Below are 21,476 nucleotides of genomic sequence, written 5' to 3'. Positions count from 1 at the left end.
CCTCTAATCTTCCTTTAGGAAAGAGATCTTCCGAGGACGTACCTCAGCCTACCCTCTAGGGGGCCTCCTTTGCTAGACTCATTCTCACGCCAGTCGCTTTCCTTGTTCTAGCCAAAATGGCCAGTCTGCCCTGGGTTGCTCACTGGCCATCTTATCTGTCAGGTGGAACTGACCCAACATAGTGCCTTCCACCTGCTCTAACTCTAATCGGTCCTCATAAATGTGCTCACAGCAGAGTGACATTAGACAGACTGTATCCCCAGAAATCAAACGCACCCCTCTCTCTGTGCTCTCCCTTTTCCTTATCCTCACTTCAGGCCCGTCTTCTCGCTGAGCGTACCGTTAATCAGGTCGTCACTCACGGATGTGTAAAATGCACGCTCGCAGTCCAGCGATCACCTGCTTGGCCTCTGAAGTGACTTGTTCCCAGCTGCTCTCTGAAACAGCCACTTCTTAGGAACAGATGCTGCATGTATTCTCTTACGTACATTTGGATCATAACATTAAATGCAGAGAGTATTCATAAGTGTTGAAAAATTTGTCATGTCCAAGATACCTGTGAGCACTTTGCTATCTTTAAGATGCAGTCTTAACCCAAAGAGTAGATTCAGCCCCTTCTTAAAATTATTTTTAAAAATTACAACAGACCTTCGTTTTACTAGCTAAGGCTTATGTGAGGAAAAAAAATTCTTAAGGTTTGTTCTTAACTCCTTATTCTCATTTTTATGACCTTTAGGTCACTTACAAAGCTTCAGAAATTTGAACATGTCCACACATTTGTAAACTGCCTGACTGCAATTTTTCAAACAGAATTGTGTAATGTTTTCTGTCTCCCAGAGCACCTGAGGAATCTTCAAGCTAGGTGCCTCGCTCAGTTCTCTGTGCATCACATCTAACTACCTTATTCCTTATTTAGACTGTTTGCATCAATAATATGAGCAGTGAGGGAAGATCATATTTGTATTCTGACATACAGGTCTTTCATTCCTTCACACAGACACACACAGACACACAAAGACATACACACAGACACACACACACACACACACACACACACACACACACACACACACAGATAAATATGTGAGGTGATGTATGTGTTAATTAACTAGATGGCCAGAATTTTTTCACAATACTTCTGTACATCAAATCATCACGGTGTCCACTTTAATTATCTTATAATTTTATTTGTAAGTAGTAACTCATCAGTGCTGAAAAATTATTTTATTCATTTTCTGTTTAAATGCATTTAAATAGTGACAATATTCCTAGTAGTGGGCTCCCATTGCTCTGGTTTATAACTTTGTTAATTTATTGTCAGCATATGACCGCTGTCATCTTCTTGCTTGATAAAAATGGAACCACCATGCACAGCTCTGTTGGGTGAAACGCCATTAATAATGATAGTAGCTATGGTTTACTGATCACCAAGTGCTGCTCTAAACAGCACATACTCAGCTTTAATCCTCCTAACAGCTCTGCAAAAGTGATGTTATGACTTGATTTTATAAATCAGAAAACAGAGTCAGGGAGGTTGAATAAATTGTTCCACATCACCTGGTTAGTAATATACAAAATGATGGTTTGAACCCTGAACTCTGTTTGGGCTCTTTCCACATCTCTCCCCAGACTGCCTTAAATTATTACCTGAAGGCTTAAATGTAATATTAACCCAGTGCATTTATCAACAGTGCACAGCATATTTCAATGAAAATTAGTCACCCTGAAGTTCGAGTAGCGCTGTGTGGTTGGAATCCATTCATTCATTCCACTCACCACTTGGTGAGCATCTACAATGAACCAGGCAATGCGCTGCTTGCCAAACTTATAATGGGGAGAACAAGAAGGCATGGTCTCCAGCCTCACGGTGATAAATGTCTGGGATAGAGGTAGGGGTGCTCGTCCTGCAGAGTGTCTGTAATCTGAGCCCTGGAGGATATTTACCAGAAACTACTGTTGCTTCCCCATTTCCCATAGTCTTTGCTTCATCCAAGTGCTCTCATTGACTTGCTGTCCCAGTAGTTCTCATTCCTGGATAAAAAATTTGTACAAATTAGAATTTTTTTTTTTTTTAATACTCATTCCAAGCTCAGTCCCATCACCCTTCCCCGCTTCACCCAGCTCATGACTTGGTTTTTCTGGAGTGAGACCCAGGCTTCAGTATTGTAAAAATACACCTAAGTGACTCTCACATGCATGGCTGAGGATCCTTAGTAAGCTACTGTGTCTCTTACAGGTCCGCATCATGAATCTAAAAATTCTGTGGCTGCAGCAGAAGTCTGGTTCCAGGTCAGAGCTCTGTCCAGTGCAGTGGCCCGTTTCTATTGCCCTGAATTTTTCCTAAGTTTGTGAACAACTGTTAACATTGCCTTTTCTGACTTTTCTTCACGGATTCCAGCTCAGAGTTGGCCTTTCTGACTTGATGTTTTTAATTTGTTTAAGATTCTGTCTTTGCTGAGTTATGTGGCTGCGATTCTGACTTTCAGTTTTGGCCTGGGGTTCTTATCTGGACTGCACACAACCCTGATTCTTCCATCTTCCTGGTTGCTGTTCCCAACCCCAGGCCTTAATGGTCTCTCACTCTCTGATCCAGTAACTGATCAGCAAGCAGGTCAATGGCAAAATGATCTGGGCATCACACAGATAACCAGTCCACCAGCCACTCTTCTTCCTAAGCTCTCATGGAGACAAAGCAGGGGCTGCTTTTCCCCTCTTCTGCCCACATCCTTGGTTTGTATTTCTCTTCTGAAACTTCTTTTCCTTTTAAAAACAAACCTGGCTGTTCATTGTAATCTGATTCCTTGAATATTAGGATGCTATTTTGGTGAAATCGTAGGATGAGGGCAGGGCAGGTGCCCAGGAGCACTTGTGCATTTGGCCCCGGGCGCTGTAATCCCCAAGCAGCCTTGACCTTGAACCCCTGGGCTGTTCTGGTCACCGTTTCCCGCCTTTGTCTCAAGCCTTATCACAACCTCTCTTACCCTGACTCTAATCCTAAAGTCCAAGGTTTTAGAAGCATTGCTGTACATGATTACACAAAGAATTTGTTAGGGAGTTGGGGAAAATGTTTTTTTAATTGTTAGATAATTGACTGAAAATAAAGAAGGGAAAGGAAGATAGAAAGAGATTGCTGACAGTGGAGAGAAATTAACTAGGAGGCAGCATGGTGAGCGCAAAGAGGACTTGGGGGCCTGGCAGATGTGAGCATGAGCCTGGCTTTGCTGTGTCCTAGCTTTCTGATGCTGTCATAGGGAGGTGATTTACGTACTCATCCGTGAGATGAATTTAACTTTCTCATGGTCCGATGGTGTGGACTGGAGGTGATAGGGCAATGCATTTGGCTCATTATACATATATTAGGCTCTCGTGATGTAAGAAACTAAGGTATAAACTAAGAATATCTCAGTTAATAGGATGGGGGTAGAGGTTGACTTTATAGGAACACAAAACCCTTTCATGAATTTACAAGGCCTTGTGATCTCTTAATTGGGAGGTCAAATTCCAAATCTGAGCAAAGACATTAAAATGAATCAAAATTCACAGTAAATAAAAATTTACAAAAATTGAAGCTATTATTGTAATTCTGCTATTGAGATAACTTGGCTGTGAGTCATTTATTTATCTTTAACCATATTTCCTTGGTGATTTGCAAGTGTTGGGGGGGAAATCATTAAAAAGTAAGAAAACTAATGTGTAAATAATGTTCAAAAGTAATGAAATGATAGCAGAGACCAAACTTACCAACTCTTTTAATGTTTTCAATGTATTTTGTTAGTTTCACGTTTGTATTTTTAAACTTTTTTTTTTTTGAAGTTTCACTTTTTCTTTTTAGGCCCGTACAGTTTTACAAGTCCAAGGTTGGTTGCTTTCAGTGCCGCATGGAGTATGGCTCAGCCAGCCGCCAGGCCAATCAGAGCCCAGAGAACCATGAGGGTGCAACCAGCCTGGCTGTCTTGTCACTCTCCCTGCAAAGGTGCTTAGCTTCTGCTTCTGATTCCAGGGCTCCACCTTCGCAGTGACCAGGCTGCTCTGTCTCTACTTCAGGGAATCTATCATGATAAATAACTCTTTTTTGCTCTTCATCTCTTAAATATAAGCTTCCTGAGAAAAAATAATCTGGTCGATTCCACTGCTCCGATATTGAAGACCATGGTGAACTGAATTCTGTTCTCAGGCCCCACTTAGACTGCTGGTCAGCTCAATTTGCATGCCTCTAGGGAAAAAAAAAAAAAAGAATTAAGTGTAAGGAAGTCCTTGGCAGAAACCTGTGGCAATGACAATAACTGGTGGCTCTTGCATGGCACTAATTGCCCAGTACAATATGTGCACGATAAGTTGTGAACATTCTCATGAGTAATAAATATTTTGAAAAACTTTTTGGAAATAAAGGTATAAAACAATGGTAAATACACTTATGATCAGGAAGACAATTTAAATGATGATAAATAACAATGAAAAAGAAGAGAGCTGTGGCATAGTTGTTAAACAAATAATATATTTGGCAAGTGTTAGAATTTTCAAGATGGGAAAAATGTCCTACAGGCTACAAATACCTTGCTTAATGAAGGAGGGAAATGAGGTATATCTTGAAGGATGAGGAGGATTAGTAAGACAGTGAGAACAGGAGAGAGAATTCCAGTAGAGAAATGTTCCGTGAGCAAAAGAACAAAAATGGAATGAGTAAGTCCAGCTCACGCAAGGCTCAATAGGAGTGATAAAGTGAAGGTGGTTAAACTTGGAAACATGTGAAAGATGAGGGTAGGATGAAAGATAAAAGCCATTTGTTTATATGATACACTCAAGAGATTGGGTTTATATTGACCAGAAGAGTTCTTGAAGTCCTTAAGGCAAAGAAATAATAAGCAAACATTGTTTTAAGAAATCTAGTCTCCCTTTGTTGTTGTTGCTGTTGTTAGAATTACTTGGGGGTAGATGAGAACTCAGATGAATTTTTACAAATAAAATGGACAAAAAGAAATAAATGTTTAGGACATTGCTTACTTGTTTGGCTAGGGGAAGCTGAGAAGACAGAGATGGCCATAGAATGCTGGGTGTCTCAGAAAAACGATACTGTCATCAAAAGACAGAGCTAAATCCAGAGGAGGAGGCATTTGGCAAGATTAGGTGAAGGAAAATGTATTAAAGAAGTCTTACTTAGGATCTTAAGATCTACGAAGGGCAAATCTGTGATGAAATACCTGTTATCACACGAAACTAAACCGTTTTACACAGTGACACATGAAACTGACATGAAAAACGGAAGGAAATCTGCACAGAATTGCGTAGTGTGCAGAAAGTGGCAGGGGAATGATGTTATGGTCTCGTAAGATAATGCATTCAGGTGAAGGAGATAAAAACTATAATTTTAGCATGATGAGTTCTCTTATAAAGCTGTCACTTCCGCTATATAAATTTGTAGTTTCAATATTCAAGGGGTTAATTGTACCAAGCCATTGTTGCCACCTCAGCAAAGGATGTGGGAATTATTGCAGGCGGCTTCCTAAAGACCTTAACTCGACTTGACATTGAGTCAAATAACCAAACAAATATTAGAGGTTATAAGAAAAAGTTTAGAGAGCTACTTAATACAACTTGTACGTATAAAACTATGATAACAGTAGATTTAGATTACATCACTTCTAGAAAAACATATGAAGCAATCTGATAGAAGTCTTAAAAAAAGAATAATTCCCCTGATGGAATAAAAATGAATAAGTCATAGTCCCAGTCATTGCGGAAATTACTGTTTAGTGAGCAGAAAAAAGGTTTAGACAATTAAACTACTGTAAACTTGGATACAAAATATTTCATAGGGATGAAAAGATTATTCTGATAGCACAGAGGCTGGAGGAGTTGATTTTGCCCCAGGGACTCAGGAGAAGATAACCAGAAGAAGGAATATTTGAGTTGAAAATCAAAAATGGAATCATCTGGGTAAAAATGTATGTCAAGTGTCCCAGGTGCAGAGGATAGTGACCGCAAGGCCACGATGTCATGAAACAGCTTGATAGGTTTACTGAACAGTGAGTCTATTACTGTCTGTCCAAGGAGTAAGAGAAAGGAAAAGAAAATGTACTGAACAGGAGCCCCAGTTGAGGAGGTAAAGCGAATCATTCAGAATAGGCTAGGTTATGCTGCCGTAACAAACACCCCCACACCTCAGTAACTTAAACCTACGAGGATTTATTTATTTTTTCCACTACATGGTGATCACAGTCACCTCAGAACTCTGGGCTTCATTTTCCTCTTTCTCCATCACCTGCATGCTAGACACTGCGATAGAGAAAAAACAAACGTGGTGAACCATGCACTGGAAACTCACCAGAACTGAAACACGTCTCTTACATTTGCATTTTGTTAGCCAAAGCAAGTACATGCGTACACCTAACGTTAGAAGAGCAGGGAAGTGCAACTCTGCCATGTCCCCTGAAGAAAAGCTGCAGATAGTGGTAAACTGTATTGACTACCACATAAACTTTGCTGAAGATACTGATCTAGGTGAATTCACGTTCATGTTATTCTGCAACCATATTTTACTTTACAAATGTTCGGTAGTCATTTTACAGAAGTCTATGTAAAAATAAATTCCGAACTTAATCTCTGTTTCATCCTTGTCTCTTACATGAGAGGCTGAATGTGAACAACACCTGCTCCGTAAATAACTCACTGATTCATCTGAACAAAAAAAAAGTTCAGCAAAATAGTTGACTGCTTTAGGATACAGATGGCATCTGTCATTTAAATAACTTGTTATTTAAATGGAGTAGCGAAAATATCTGACAAATCTTTTTCAGACAAATGCAGCAGAGAAATCTGGAATCACATCTAAGACATCCAAAGTTGTTTAAGGCCTTTGAGACCTTCTTTTATTTAGGGGTAAACTATTGTGTCTGTCCGTCTCTTCTGTTTCTCTCTCTCTGTTATGAATTTCATCCGCCTGTAAGTGGCGTTGCTGGAATTGCAAGGAGGCACTTTTGATTAGCACTAAAAAGGTTTAATGTTTAAGACCTTGAATGCAAAACTTCTGATAAAAATAAACTTCAAGGTCTCGGAACACTCTTATCAGATCAACTGGATGGTCCCAGAGAAGGTTGCTTAAATCTTCTTGGCTAAGCCTGCGAGTGCAGAGCTTAATACCCACCGGCTTGCAATCTTTTTGAATGTGATTATAATTCAGCACCAGCTTTGCATCCTGGATAAAGGTTCCCCTTGAACACAAAGTATGTTACATGCTTGTGTGCTAGTGATCAAAATACTCAGAGGATTATGACACTTGCTGTTCTTCAACCTCCAAAATGGGGTTAAAATGCTCCCTCCAATCAGCTAAGCTGTAAATTAAATTTCTGTAGATTGCAGACATAATTTTCTTGCACATGCCAGAAACTCATTTCAACCTTAGAATTTCTCTTAGCACGTTGCATCCAGCAGCATAACTCGAGAGGTTTAATGAAAGTTTAAAAACAATCTGTTGCAGATTTTGTGCCTAATTTATTTTTAATTGCAAATGGTACAACACATTATTCCCTGTGAAAATAGAAACTCAATTTTCTTCCTGTTTTTTTTTTCCTTTATCTTTTTTTTTTTTTTTTAATAATTTTAATGCAACCTTAGATATGAAGTGGGGTTTAATGTGCTGTTTTCTGGATTTTCTTTCTTTCTTTTTAGATCCTGGATGTGGAGTCTTTGGAAAATACAGCTCATACCCCTAGCATTATTGTTCAAACACACGTGCATGGTTTCAGAACGTGCTACTTGGAATTCCTATGAGAAATATGCATTTACATAATTATTACAAGTGTATAAGGCGGGCTCTGGTTACAGCGTCCCTCTTTTCCACCTGAAAACCCTCCGCACTGAATCTCATAGTTGACTCCCACTGACAGTATCCATCTTCATACATAGAGGTAATTTAGGTTGTGCAGCTTTATTGGTGATGGAGTAAACACACACACACAGGATAAGGTTAAACATAAGGATGGCTGGAGAGTTTGTGAAAATTAGATACGCCATCTCGTATTTTCATAATAATAGAAAAAAATCCTCTATTACTGTGAAGTATGATTTTTTCATGTGGCCTTTAATTCTTTTAATTGGTCTTCTCGGGCGCGCAGCAAACGGAAAATCAGCAAGCGCGCTCATTCCGCTCCTCTCTTTTGGAAAGTTCTGTCACACTCCGCTGCGTCGGGTAGTTTGACTTTGTCTGGATTCTGAAACGGGGCTTAATGTGAGTGCTATCAAGTGATTCTAGGAAAATGTCAAAATACAAGAGAAGAAAACAAAGCTCTGTGCTGGATTTGCATTCCCTTCTGAAATCTCTGGCACTTCACATCAGAGAGTGGGCTGTATTATTTATTTTAAATGTCCTGCCTTTATCGTCCTCCCCGTCCTCAGAGAGGGGCCATCAGCCTGCTCCCCGCGGCCTCTCCCTCTCCTTGCTGGGCTTTGTGTCAGCGCAGCCAGCCGCCTTCATAGCTGATGACAAGGCAAGGCCTCCCTGTCACTGGAGAGCGGTGTGTGGGCTGCGGTGGCCGGTCTCCCTTCCTGCCACACAGCTCTCTTTGCTCCTGCCAGGCCCGGCTTCCCGGGATGGCCAGATCAATGCGCGCTCTTGTTTTGAGTTCGCAGTTCTGAGCAGGCGCCTTAGACATCGGTCTCCACAAGGAACACTTGTTGTGAGTACCTTGACCTTGACCTCCTAGAGAACATCACAGTTCAAGTTCAGGTAGGACTTGCACCCTCGTGGTGGAGAAGGACGTTCGCTGTCAAATATTCTGAGCACTTGAACTGCACTGAAGCCAAAAGTAAACTGAAGCTCAAGCAGTCAAAAAGTCAGGATAATTATTTGTCAATAACCATCAAGTATAAAATATAATAATTCGTTCAAACCTGAGTTTTCATAGTTTTAAAAAAGTATACTCCCGTGGAAAACATCAGATTCACTTAAAAGTTACCTTATAAAGCTGTTTCTCTGAGCTATTTGAATGTTTCTGTTTTAATGTTTCAGACTGTCTAAGCCTGTGCTATGATGACTTTTCTCCCTTCATGCACCTCGTGTCCTTAAAGGGGAATAAGTATTGTTTCAATTATTTTCAAAGATATTTACTTGTTTCCAGCTTTGCCACATTAGTTCTGATCATAGCAAAACAATCATGTAAATTATTGTTACTGAATTAAATAAACAGAGAAATTCCAAATAGATAAATTACCTCTCTGCGTTGTACAAGGAAAACTTATTAGCTGTTGTGTTTGCATACCAGAAGTAGCAGCATATGTAAAGGAGATTTGATTTCATACCTCTTAGAAACCTGATCACAGAACAGGAAAGCCATGCCAGAGGAAGTTTTGTATGGACACTGTTAACCAAATCAGTGGGAGCCGCATGACTTGACGGAGTTAGTTGCAGGAAGTTTTTGGAATGTGACAATGTACAGATTAGGCTGATAGAACCAGCACCTGCTCGTGTAGAAATCATTGTACAGAAACGCAGTCACTGTCACTAGGACATGAGCTTTTACCTGTGTTTGTAAATTCCTGTCAAGAGACTGAAGGGCAGTTTTCCAGAGGAGAGAGCACCTCTTTCCCCTTTCTCTCTTCACCATTTCCGCAGGTCAGAGGACTATGGATAAAGACGGTACAGTGACAGATCCTTTGGTGGAAGTTTTGCTGGTGGGTGTTAAGGCAGCTTGAATTTTCATCAGTCTCTGCTCTTTCCAGCTAGATCTAGGCTGATAATTCTTTGCTTATTAAACAGATTCTTTTCTCTACGTATACATAAGCTTAGTGTAGCCTTGAAATACTTTGAATATATGATACTATACATGCGAACACACACACACAGACACACACACACAGACACACGCTCACATACATGCTGAGCCTTGCTGGGATGGAGATTCCACAAGTGCGTCTGTAAGCTTTGAAGTTTCGGCAGTTGGCTAAAGAGGAATATCTTCCTTTTAATCGAAATCTTCAAAATGTGATAAATCTTTACTCAGGTCAGAAGATGGACGTGAATATACCTGTCCTTTTCTTTATAACTTTACAACTTTAACTCATTCCTGAAAACCAGCCACTAAGTTTAAAAAAAAAGAAAAAAACCTGTTAAATGAAAAATAGTGTTTTCTCTTAATTTGTACAGGTAAATTTATGATACATTTCATCCCAAACCAACACACTCCACAATTGTTCAGTTTAAAAAAAGAATTGAAAACAAGTTTTTACAAGTAAAAAAATTTGAACAGAAATATAATTTGTATATAAAAGATAATGAAAGATTATTATATTTGTTTCTTTTCTTTACCAAATTTTAAACAATTTTAGAGCTCACAGATTTCTTGCATTCAAACTAAACTTAACAAAGTTATAGTTAGTTGGGGTTTTTTGAAGTATGGTTGATTTACAATATTATGTTAGTTTCAAATGTAATACTTAAGGATTTGACATTTGCATACATTATGAAATGATCACCACCGTAAGTTTAGTAACCATTTGTCCCCATAAGGTTCTTGCAATATTACTAACCATATTCCTTATGCCATATGTTACATCCCCGGGACTTATTTGTTACGTAACTAGAGGTTTGTGTCTCTTAATTCACCTTCACCTGTTTCACCCCCACTCCCCTCCCTTTTGGCAACTGCTCATTTATTTTTCTGTTATCTATGAATCTGTTTTTGTTTTGTTTTGTTTTTGTTGATAAAAAGTTAGTGAAATTAATTCTCATTTGAAAATTTTTTATTTAAGATTTATGTGGTTGCATACGAACATATTACAAATAAGCAATTCTAAGCTGTATCATAATATACACAAAAAAAATGTACTCCAGAGAAACACCATGAGGACAACATAAAGGCAAAATACGAGAGCCCTTCGAAATACTTGGGAATAGCATATGCAGATCAGACTGATGATCTGTAAAAACATTTCTCTCCATCTCTCTTACTACAATGGCCTGTGTGATGCAAAACATTTTGGATTCATTCAAATGTGATGTATGATCCGAATGTCTTCCCTGACCAGCAATGGTTATGCTGAGCTAATTGGGGAATATATCTTTGCCTGAAACTCTAATGTCAAAATATCACTTTTTAGAGCATATTTATTTTCTGTGGGTTTTGGTTTTGGTTTGGTTGAAAAAATAGTGATGCCAAAAAAAAAAAAAAAAAAAAAAAGAAGCCACCCCAAAAGAGGGATAACTTTTCTAAAGCAATTATGGAAAAAGAAAAGAAAAGAAAGAGTCATTAACTGAGAGCATCATGTGAGACAAGGCTTCCCATATAATCTAATCTGTCTCTCAACACACTCTCTGAAGCAGCTGGAGATTTCTAATCTCCTCTGCTACAATTGGAAGCTCCTGCAATGGAATATTAGGGCTAGAAGATTCCTTGGAGGCAACAAGTCTACCATCCTAATTTTACAGCTGAAGAGACTGACACTTAGAGACGTTCAATGACTTGATCAAGGTCATGAACCTAAATGGGGCAAAAGGGTATCTCCTGACTTCCTGTCCAGCGGTCTTCCCGTTTTCTCTCCTGTGATAACCAAGTTGACTCCCACAGATGATGGTGTCCCCCTTCCTAATCACTATTTCCTCCGGTTCCTAGTGAGAATCACAAAGCGTATAATATTCAAGTTAAAGTTCAGTTTGAACTTGGGATGGGGCTGGGTCGGGGGTCAGATCTGAACTTAAAGTCCTCAAAGTTTCTATGTGTTTTGAGCACTTGAACGGTACTATAGCTAAAACATTAGTGGTTTAAGAAGATCAAAAAGATGACATAAAAAATTAAATAAACTGCAGCAAGCCTTCCCACTGAACAGCAACATCAGGTTGGCCTGTTGCGAAAAACGGACCATCTTGAAGTACACATCATGTCTACTGCTGAGGTTTGAGTCGAGTGTAATCACTCAGCTGTGATCTGCTCTGCACTCTACATTCTGCAGAATAATTAGAAATATGCACAGAAATCAAAGGATAACGATACAAATAAGATTTAAGTGGTAAAGCAATGCAGGATATAAGAACATGGCTTAGACTCGAGGCCCAAATTAGGCATTTTACTGTATCTTTCCCCAAAGCAAGACTTTTAGATTTATGAGCGGGAATAGTTGCAGTTGCAGGGCATACCTTTGGCCAGCTATGGAGGTGTATGGCCTGCCCACGGGGACAAGAGCCAAGGGAACACTTGAAGCTGGGCTACGCATGTACCTCATAGATGAGTTAGAGGAAAAACAAAGTTCCCTTCCAAATATCTGCCCGAGGCTGGCCATCTCTTTTAAGTACTGAGGCCAAAAATGAGAAAGAGGGTGAGCGTTATTTCCCTCTTAATCTACACTGCTGGATTATAAGCTGCTTGTGAGCAGGGAGCATTCATCAATGAAACACATACACATTGAATATCTAACGTGGGTCCAGTACTTGGTACATAGAGATGAAAGAATCAGATGCATTTGGCGATCTCATAGGATATAGATCCTTGTGTCTAAAACTATATATATTCATCATAATTCCCTTTACCATTTTATTATGCATTAAGCAATGATCAGTTCAACCAGTATAATCCTTATTCATTCATTTAGCATTTATTATTTGCCCATTATATGCGATGTGCTGTAATGCAGTGGGATTTCATAATTTTTTTTTTCCTCAGTATTATGGTTCACATGAAACAACAGGATGGGGGAAGCAGAGGGAGATGAAATAAAATCCATGAACAGAAAGCTAATTTGTGTTAACACTTTTCAAAATATAATCAGTGTTTTATAAATACATGCATGTACACAAGCTAAACCAATAAGAAAAACATCATATGTTTCCAAATCCAGCTCTTTGATTTTGAGCTACATCAGCCTATAAATGTTTCTTCTTGTTCTAACTAATCAACATTCTGATAAATTTATTATTTATGTAAGTTTTTTTCCTGTTTATTTTTTTAAATTGAAGTGTAGTCAGTTTACAATGTTGTGTTAATTTCAGGTGTACAGCATGATGGTTCAGTCATACACGTACATACATATGTTCCTTTTCATGTTCTTTTTCATTATAGGTTACTATAAGACATTGAATATAGTTCCCTGTGCTGTACAGTAGAAACTTGTTGTTTATCTATTTTATATATAGTAGTTAGTATCTGCAGAACTCTAACTCCCAATTTATCCTTTCCCACCCCCTTACCCCTTGTAACCATAAGTCTGTTTTCTGTGTTTGTGAGTCTGTTTCTGTTTTGTAAAGAAGTTTGTGTCCTTTTTTTAAGATTCCACATATAAATGATACCTTACGGTATTTTTCTTTCTTTTTCTGGCTTACTTTGCTTAGAATGATTAACTCCAGGTCCAACCATGTTGCTGCAAATGGCATTATACTATTCTTTTTTATGGCTGAGTAGTATTCCATTATGTAAATGTACCACAGCTTCTTTATCCAGTCATCTGTTGATGGATATTTAGGTTATGTAAGATTTTTTTTTAATTTCATTTGTCATCATGATGTTCTTGCTAGCTGTTTGCTAAATAAGAAGTCTCCTACCAATTTCATGATCTACTTCCAGACACATGTTAAAGATGACAACTCCAAACACTGTTTCGTGCAGAGGTGCAGTACAAAGAGATGTCCAAAGATGTGGTTTTAGGCTTGATTTTGCTACTTATTCCTTGAAACTTTGCACAAGTCATTTTAGAATAGCTGAGCCTCAGAGGACACAGGATAATATAGTGAGTTCAAATTGTGGCCCCTAATATAGCTCACCTGGAGAGTCATGACCCAGGAAACTGCTTGAGAGAAGCAGTTTCTGGGTGAATGAATAAAAGTACAAGCAAGGAGGGCCTTCTTTTACTTCCAGACCACGTTCATATGACAGGTACTCGAATTAACATAGCCTTTTAAGCATAGCTTCAAAGGTATGTGCCATGGGTGACTCAAAGAAAATAAAACATGGTTCCTTCCAGTAACAAAATGAAAATGTATGTAGAGAAACAAGACTACAACTTACATGAGGTAAGGAAGAAGACAAGGCCATATGTAAGCCCTGAATCTGTGCGGTCGACTGAGCTTGAGTTATGAGGAAAGAGGATGGTCTTGGAGAGAGACCTGACTTCTAACCCTGGTTCTAGCCCCTTTTACAAGCTGTTAACTAAGTGCTCTGAATTCCAGTCATGTCTTCTGTAAAATGTGGTGAAGTCTGTGTACATCAGAAGGAAGGTATGAGAATTCAAAAAGAGAACTTAAGTCAAGTATTTAGGATAATATCCCCATATAGGTGCTGCTAAGCCAATGTTAAATTTTCATTCATCCTTTCTCTTTAATCGTTTAACAAAATGAGATGATCATATGTCGGTTGTGCCTCACTTAGCAACTTCGAGAATAAAATGTCAGAGTTGCGAGAACTTTGAATGTTGTGAAGATTTCAGTATTTGTGAGGTGTTATGTCTGGTAGTGGATCTCCTACACTCATTATGCCAAAGGGCTTTACCAAGAAATATAATTAGCCTCCAGAAGACTTTATAGATAATCATGTAAATGGCAGGAAGATAAAGAACTGCTTGAATATAGATTCCATCTTCGTATCAAAGGGAACAAATGTCCCCTCAGATACGGCCTGGGGGTTGGGGTGCTGTTTGCAAAGACACACTGGGCTGGATTTACAGGAACATCAAAGCTCTAACTCCCCTGGTGTTTGATACCTAACACCGCAGATGACAGGCAGCATGTGTTAGAGGCTACAATGTGCATAAGAAGCATGTGCTTAGCAGAGACTTTCTGTTTATCAGACAGAGAGTCCTGATTTTGGAGTTGTACTTGCACTCAGGTTCTGTTCTCTGCCACATACTTAGGATCTCGGGCAAGGTACCTCGCCTCTCCAGGTGTTAGCATCCTCATGTATACAGTGGGCTAATAATGAATTATACTAAAATGAGTGTGTGGCACATATAAGTGTTCAGTGAACGTGAGCCATTGTTCTTAACTCTAAATAAGTGACGACGCGGATGGTCTTTTGTGCATTTATTAAAGAGATAATCAGTAACTGTAACTAAAAGGGTGATGGTGTGTTCTGCCTGCTTCCTGAAGCTCTCTGAAGGAGGTTGCTCTTTGAAGACCCTGGCTAGACTGTGAAAGATGATTTGAGATCATTCTTGAGACGTAACTAAGATGCAGGTGGAAGGAATAGCTGGTGGACAAAGAAAGGCAAGAAAAACTGGGCAAGATTTAGGGAAGTCAATAATAGAATTTTAGGAGTGAGCCAAAAAAAGTGACGTGGAAGTATGTAGACCGTGTAAGTGCGTGTCGGGGCTCATATTTCTCGCTCAGATGATCTGTCCTATCTGTTTGAAGTAACTCTCTTCCATCAAAATACCTGCCATAACACAGCTACAGAAGACCTGAGAAGCTCTGTTATTTTAACTCACTGAGACTGGATCTGAACATTCTTAATATGAGATGTGAGAACATCAGTTAGGCAACAAAGACCAATTTCAGTACTTTCGTGAAGAATTTAGTTTCATGATCTCTTTTTCTTAATGGATAAAATTAATGAAATGGAATCTATTCTATAACAAAATGTGGTATATATATATACCCCTGTGATTTAGACTGCTGAGGGTTAGCACAAAAGATTTCATTTTTCAAAGATCCATTTCAAAGGCTGCTATACCAAATATTAGAGTTAATGTGTGAAGGAGCAGGCAAATATTGAAATGGGTATTTTAGAAAAGGTTGATTTTATTTTTTGAGGGGTAGGGGGAGGGGGATTGGTTGTTGCTGACGATTAAAAAGGAAGCTATGCTAATGTGGTTTTCTAATCATTGACTTTAAGTGTTTATGTTTAATTAGGACCAACACAGAAACAAACCAAATGATGGCAGTGGTTTGATGAATTTCCCTGTTAGATTTCTAAGCTCGTTAAATATAGGTGGTTACTGTAATTACGTATTTACTATTCCGCTACTGCAGCTTTCCGAGTGACAAAAAATCAGCCCCCTTGTCATGAGTGTGACATGTTAAACTGTCCTAAACATGGGTAATGCTGTGACAGACACACATAACCAACAAACATTCCGTACATTGTCACACGAGGCTGCCTTAGACTGCTGCAAATGGGTGGTTTGCGGAAAAGAAACCAACGTGGGGAAATAAGAGGTGTGAAGCTGCCTGGTGACAGTCTGGCTCTGTGATGCGACGCTGCTTTGTGAGTGTCTCGTGAGATCGAAAGTGGGTTCGCCTGGCTTTTGTGTGTGCCTGCATCACGTAACTGTGTGAGCTGGCCCAAGAGCAGTGCTGTGAGCACGCACGTGCTTTTGCATGGGATTTGTTCTGAAAATACAGATTAGCGGTGAGCATTATAAATAGGACATGTCAGAAGAGAACCAGAGAGACGTTTTGCTAAATCAAAGATCCATTCCTTCACAAAAGACAGACATATTCTGTAGCTAATGATTTGTCGTAAGATCTGATAAGTAGCCTTCAAATATTCAATTAATTTGAAACTAGAGCTGAGGAACGTTACCTCTCCGCACCTAAAGGCTCGGTCCTTGGCGAAATCTGCACGTGTGGTCTGTACAACTTGTCTAGAAACTATACTTCAACGTTCAATTTGCTCTATTTTTTCCAAGCAGAATTAGTTTCGAGGAGTATTTCTGTTCATTTATTATTGCAAAAGACCTTACTAGCTTATTCAAGCAAGAAAATTACCCCCAAAGCTGGCAAGATTTATAATGCTTAGGGGAAAAAAAAAAAAGGCAATTCAAAACCTAATGAGACATTTTAGGCCTCATTTACATCTCTAACCTGACCCATTTTCTGCAAAACGTTTTCTTTGGTAATTTACATACTAAAAGCTAGTTATTTATCCATCCCTAACCAAAAAGTTGATGAGATTACTAACACCACAGTGAAGTTAGCATTACCCTGAAAGCTAAATATGGCCATTTCTAGAAGGTTGACTATTGAGTCATCTATTTAGCCATCATCTCCATTACAGGCTGGCGATGCATCCAGATTCTGAGAGGGTGACGCGAGAGCTCGAACGTAGCATTGTCACACTGACTTTGTTAGCAGGAGTCCTTCTAAGAACACACTTCAGAAATAAAGCACAGTAAGGTGCCCTGTGTATGTGCACACATGTATCCACCCAGGAAAATAAATAATGCAATACGTACATTCTCTAAAACAAGTTCCAGTGTCATTTTTTTTTTTGTAAATACCACGGTGCTTCACATATGTTCCCAGCTTAAAATCATATTGATGGAGTTTTTATTTTCTTTTAATAATTTTAAATTCCTGATATTTTGAGAAAAAAGACTACAAGGAGAAGCTGAAGTGCATAGTTGCAGAGAGAGAGATTTTTCAGTCTTCAGGAATATATAGATTTTCATGATGAAAAATATGTGTCCATAAATACATATATTTCATTTATAAATACATTTAGCTCTATATATGTCATGTGTATGTTACATACATTTATGTTTTTATTAAAGCATATTTATATTTTCTATTTTATATATTTGTATTTTAGTATATATTATAGCAGTTATATGTTATATATGTTACTTTTATGTAATATATAAAAATTACTATCTGTCGATAATTGTTTTGTTATATGTTGTTATTTTTATATTTTTTATATATATATATAAAATATTACCATCCATTGCTAGTTGTTACCTTGATAACTTATGCTCACTGAGTCTACAGTAACTTGGCTAGTGTTCATAATTTAAGCACCTCTGAAATACTGTCTGTCGATGGAGCTGTAATTTAGTTGGACGTCACTTGGGCACATGTTGAAAGTGACACTGCAAGACCTTCAAGACTGACCTGAGGTGTAACATGCCTGCTTCCCGATCCGAACGCCCTCTGTGAGAGGCCTGTACCAAATCCCACCAGCATCCAGACACCGAGAAGTGGCTAGTACATCTGCATGGCTCCTTTTCCAAATAATTTTTAAACAGACAGCATTGTGAGTCCCTTGGGGAGTTCTGGTCCTGTAGGGGCAGTGTTCAAGCTGATTTTAGTTTGTTCAGTGTTTCCTACAAACCTTCCTGCCTAGATTAGTCAAGCATTTTATTGTGATTAGGGCACATCTGGTACCAAAGAAGGTCCTAAACTCCACCCCGCCAGTGACCTTGGAACCCAAAGTGTGAGTCTGGGCCATCTAGACAGCAGCAGGTCCATGCCTTCTGTGGACAAAGGTGGCTCCATTTCTTTTCTATTTAATTTTACTTTACTCAGTAATGAGTTTCCGATTGTGTTTGTTTTCAGAAACTCTGTTTGCTGTTGTATTCTGTGAGTTGAGGCTTTACAAAAGGATACACAATCGATTATAAGCAGAGAAAACAGTCCTTGGTAAACGTAATTACTAAAAACTCATCTGCAAAATAAATTGCTGTTCACCAAAACTTCTTATCGTAGTACACGTTAAGAACTGTGTTTTTGTTGCCTGTTCCGAGGCTGGCAAGTTTTGCTGGCACTGCTGCCACTGTCTTCATGGCCGCTGTCGCCATCACAGTTGTGGTTACTGCTAAAGGCAGCTCTTGCAGAAGACCACGGGGAGGGGCTGAGTTCTCAGCTCTCTGAGTGGTCTGAAAACTTAGGGTGTGTTGGCCCTACATGCCTGTCAGCCTTCCAAGACCATGCTGCAAATGACGATTCAGTTTAGTATTCAGCCATTTGGAACGTATTCGGGTGATGTCTCTAATGCTGGCATTTAATGATAATGCTCAAGGAATATTATATTTTTTTTTATGAAAACATTTTCCCTTGTGCAAAGTTTCTCAGGTACATGCTGGTAAATGTTATATACCATCTCCTGGTGTCTTATTATGTGCTAGCATCCTGTTGCATAGCAAAGCATGTCTTTCTTTTATTTACTAATTTTTCTGGGTATTCTTGTGTTTGATCTATAAAGGTGGTATCATTTGAACACCACTGTTCTGGTACACTTATTTCTGAGATATTTCATCATCTTAAACTATTATGTCCCTCTTAATATTTCCCAGAAATTAAATACATTTTAAGATTCTATGTCTACCAATGCCTTTTCAATCAGTTATTCTAAAAATGTTGGGTGAATACTTCCTGTGTAATAGTTCTGAATGAAACAACTGTGATCCCTGCCCTCATGAAGCTTGCAGCCTGGGGGAGGAAGTCAAACTAGCAAAAAGACCACAAAGTTAGAAGGAAATAAACAGAGGACTAGAATACTCAGTAATGGAGAGAGGGTTGGTATTTAGATGGGGTTGTCAGGAAGGCTAGCCAGCAGGGGACATTCACATCAGGACTGAACGGTGACAAGGAGCTGACCATGTGAAAATTGATGGGAAGAGCATGCCAGGAAGAAGGTGCCAGTACAGAGGTCCTCATGCAACAGAGGACAGTGTAACTAGGAGCTGGAAGAAGGCCACTCTGGTTGGAGTGTGATGGTGTGTGTGAGGCACGCATGCACAGATGAGATTGGAGAGGTGGACAAGAAAAGACCATGACCTTGGTACCAAACACTGGGTGCCATGAACAGTCCCTGAATTGAATCTACACTTCCAGCTGTGGCCTCCACTCCAGCCATCATGGATATAGTGCTGTTCTGCACTAGGCTTATGACATACAGGAAAACAGAAGAGAACATGTGTTTTCAGAGGAGAGGCCAGCTCCCAAGAGAAAGTCATAAGATTCATCTGGACTATATTTATCCAGGTTTTTTGTGTTTTATTTTTCCCCCATACTCACTCATCAGATAAGTCCTTCACCTTCCCTGTGGTAGAGAAATGAGAGACAGAAGTGGCTGGATTGTTATACTAATGGAGTGCCCACAGCAGTTGTGTTGTTCCCCTTGCTGTTCAGGAAATAATAATATAATCCATCTTTTTGCAAAGGAAAGTTTTTTTTTTTCACCTAAATTTGAATTTCTTTCCAGATGCTACCAGAATCCATAATGTGCGTTATTATTAAGTGAACATGCTAGGTATACGCAAATACATGGTCCCACCAGACTTGAATACTACAGCTTTTGAAGCACCTAAGAAAATTAAGTCCAATGCAAAGAAGATCAGAACCAAAGGTCTTATGGATCTGCTATTTAACTGTAGTCAACCCTATGCCTTCAGTGATTGATTTGTATCTTTAGTGAATGTTATGTAGCTGCAAATACACAGTGAGATCAAATGTATCCACTTACTCCTCTTTCCCACAAAGAAAAGCTTTAAAGCAAACACAATTATAAATGTGTATACCTGAGAAGGACCAATAGAAACTGAGTTTATGAATGTGGATTATTCATGTGCAGTCCCTGTGACTTGCGGGTCCCTGTATAAGGAATGCCTTCTCTCTGCAGGCCAAGAGCTGTTTCGTGAGACAGTCTGCTTTCTAAGAAGTCTGGGTGGTCACCGTTCTCCACGGGGCAGAGCCAGGGGGCCCAGACACAGTGCACTGAGCTTGCTGGCAGCTGGCCTACCTGGAGGTCAGGGGCAGCCCCCTGGGAAGACACAGAAGTGGTGAGTACCCATGCGAGGCCAGGCGCTCTGATAGCCCTGTCTTCTGCAGAAACTTGTTTTCTGATTTTCTAGTCAATCCCGTCATTCTTTCAGACGTAACTTCTAAGAAGCTGTCAAGCATCTACCTTTTCTCTGTACACTTTTTTCTGCATCCTGCCTAGAGCCATAGTCCTTCTGCAAATAAATGACACCTCACTTGGTCTCTGTGTATAAGTGTGCAATGCCGCAAGTGCCAACTCGTCGAAAGCAAGAAGGAAAGGAAAGAAGGAAGGAAGGAAGGAAGGAAGGGATGGAGGAATGGAGAGAGGGAGAAAAAAATCAGCTTGTTTTGGAAGTCTTTAACTCCACCATCATATTTTTTTTAACATCAGTTAGAAATAACTATTATCAAGTGTCCAGCTGCCAGGAGCCTTTGGAATCCAGTAATTATTTATGAGAATTTTATATAGAAGAGGTAGAAAACATAAAATAGCTTTGGTTCATAAAACAGGACAGATAAATGTTGCCAGAAAGAAAATCTATAGCAAGTGTGTCGTGATCTCTGTGAATGAAAAATCTATCCTATGCTGGTGCGATCGTTAAATGGAAATCAAGGATATTTGCTTTGTTAATGAGCAGATCCTGCCCATCTACATAAAAGGAATTTTATTCCAGAAGATAGGATATAGGAATATAGTTTTTACTGTTAGAATGTCGTCCGGCGTGGTGACTGTCAATGCGTCGTATACATAAAGCTGCGATTGTTGTTTTCTTTAAACCATGGTCATTTACAGTTTTTTTTAATACGAATTTCTAAGGTTTTTCTAAACATAGTTATAATTTATTTACCACTTTGTATGTAAGAATTATAAAAAGTAGAAAGGCATGAAGAATTACTCTTTGCTGTACTGTATACCCTCTGAGCGTGCCGCTGTTTGAAGGTCTCTGACTATATTTAGAACTGATACCAGCATATGATGCAGGCAGAGATTGCAAGCAGGAGTTCTGTGGAGCGTCTAAAT

General features: G+C 39.2%; 1 long non-coding RNA gene across 1 annotated transcript in view; it reads left to right on the top strand.

Moving 5' to 3' along the window:
- Positions 1 to 20,757, top strand: part of LOC116660061 — a 933,517-nt gene extending 912,760 nt beyond the window's left edge. Inside the window, exon 3 of the long non-coding RNA XR_004315426.1 lies at positions 20,316 to 20,757. This is a non-coding gene — a long non-coding RNA (uncharacterized LOC116660061). The remainder of the gene's footprint in view (positions 1 to 20,315) is intronic.
- Positions 20,758 to 21,476: the final 719 nt, after the last annotated feature.

Source organism: Camelus ferus, chromosome 26, assembly GCF_009834535.1.
Source record: "Camelus ferus isolate YT-003-E chromosome 26, BCGSAC_Cfer_1.0, whole genome shotgun sequence".
NCBI lineage: Eukaryota > Metazoa > Chordata > Mammalia > Artiodactyla > Camelidae > Camelus > Camelus ferus.
This window is presented reverse-complemented; position numbering and strand designations above follow the sequence as displayed.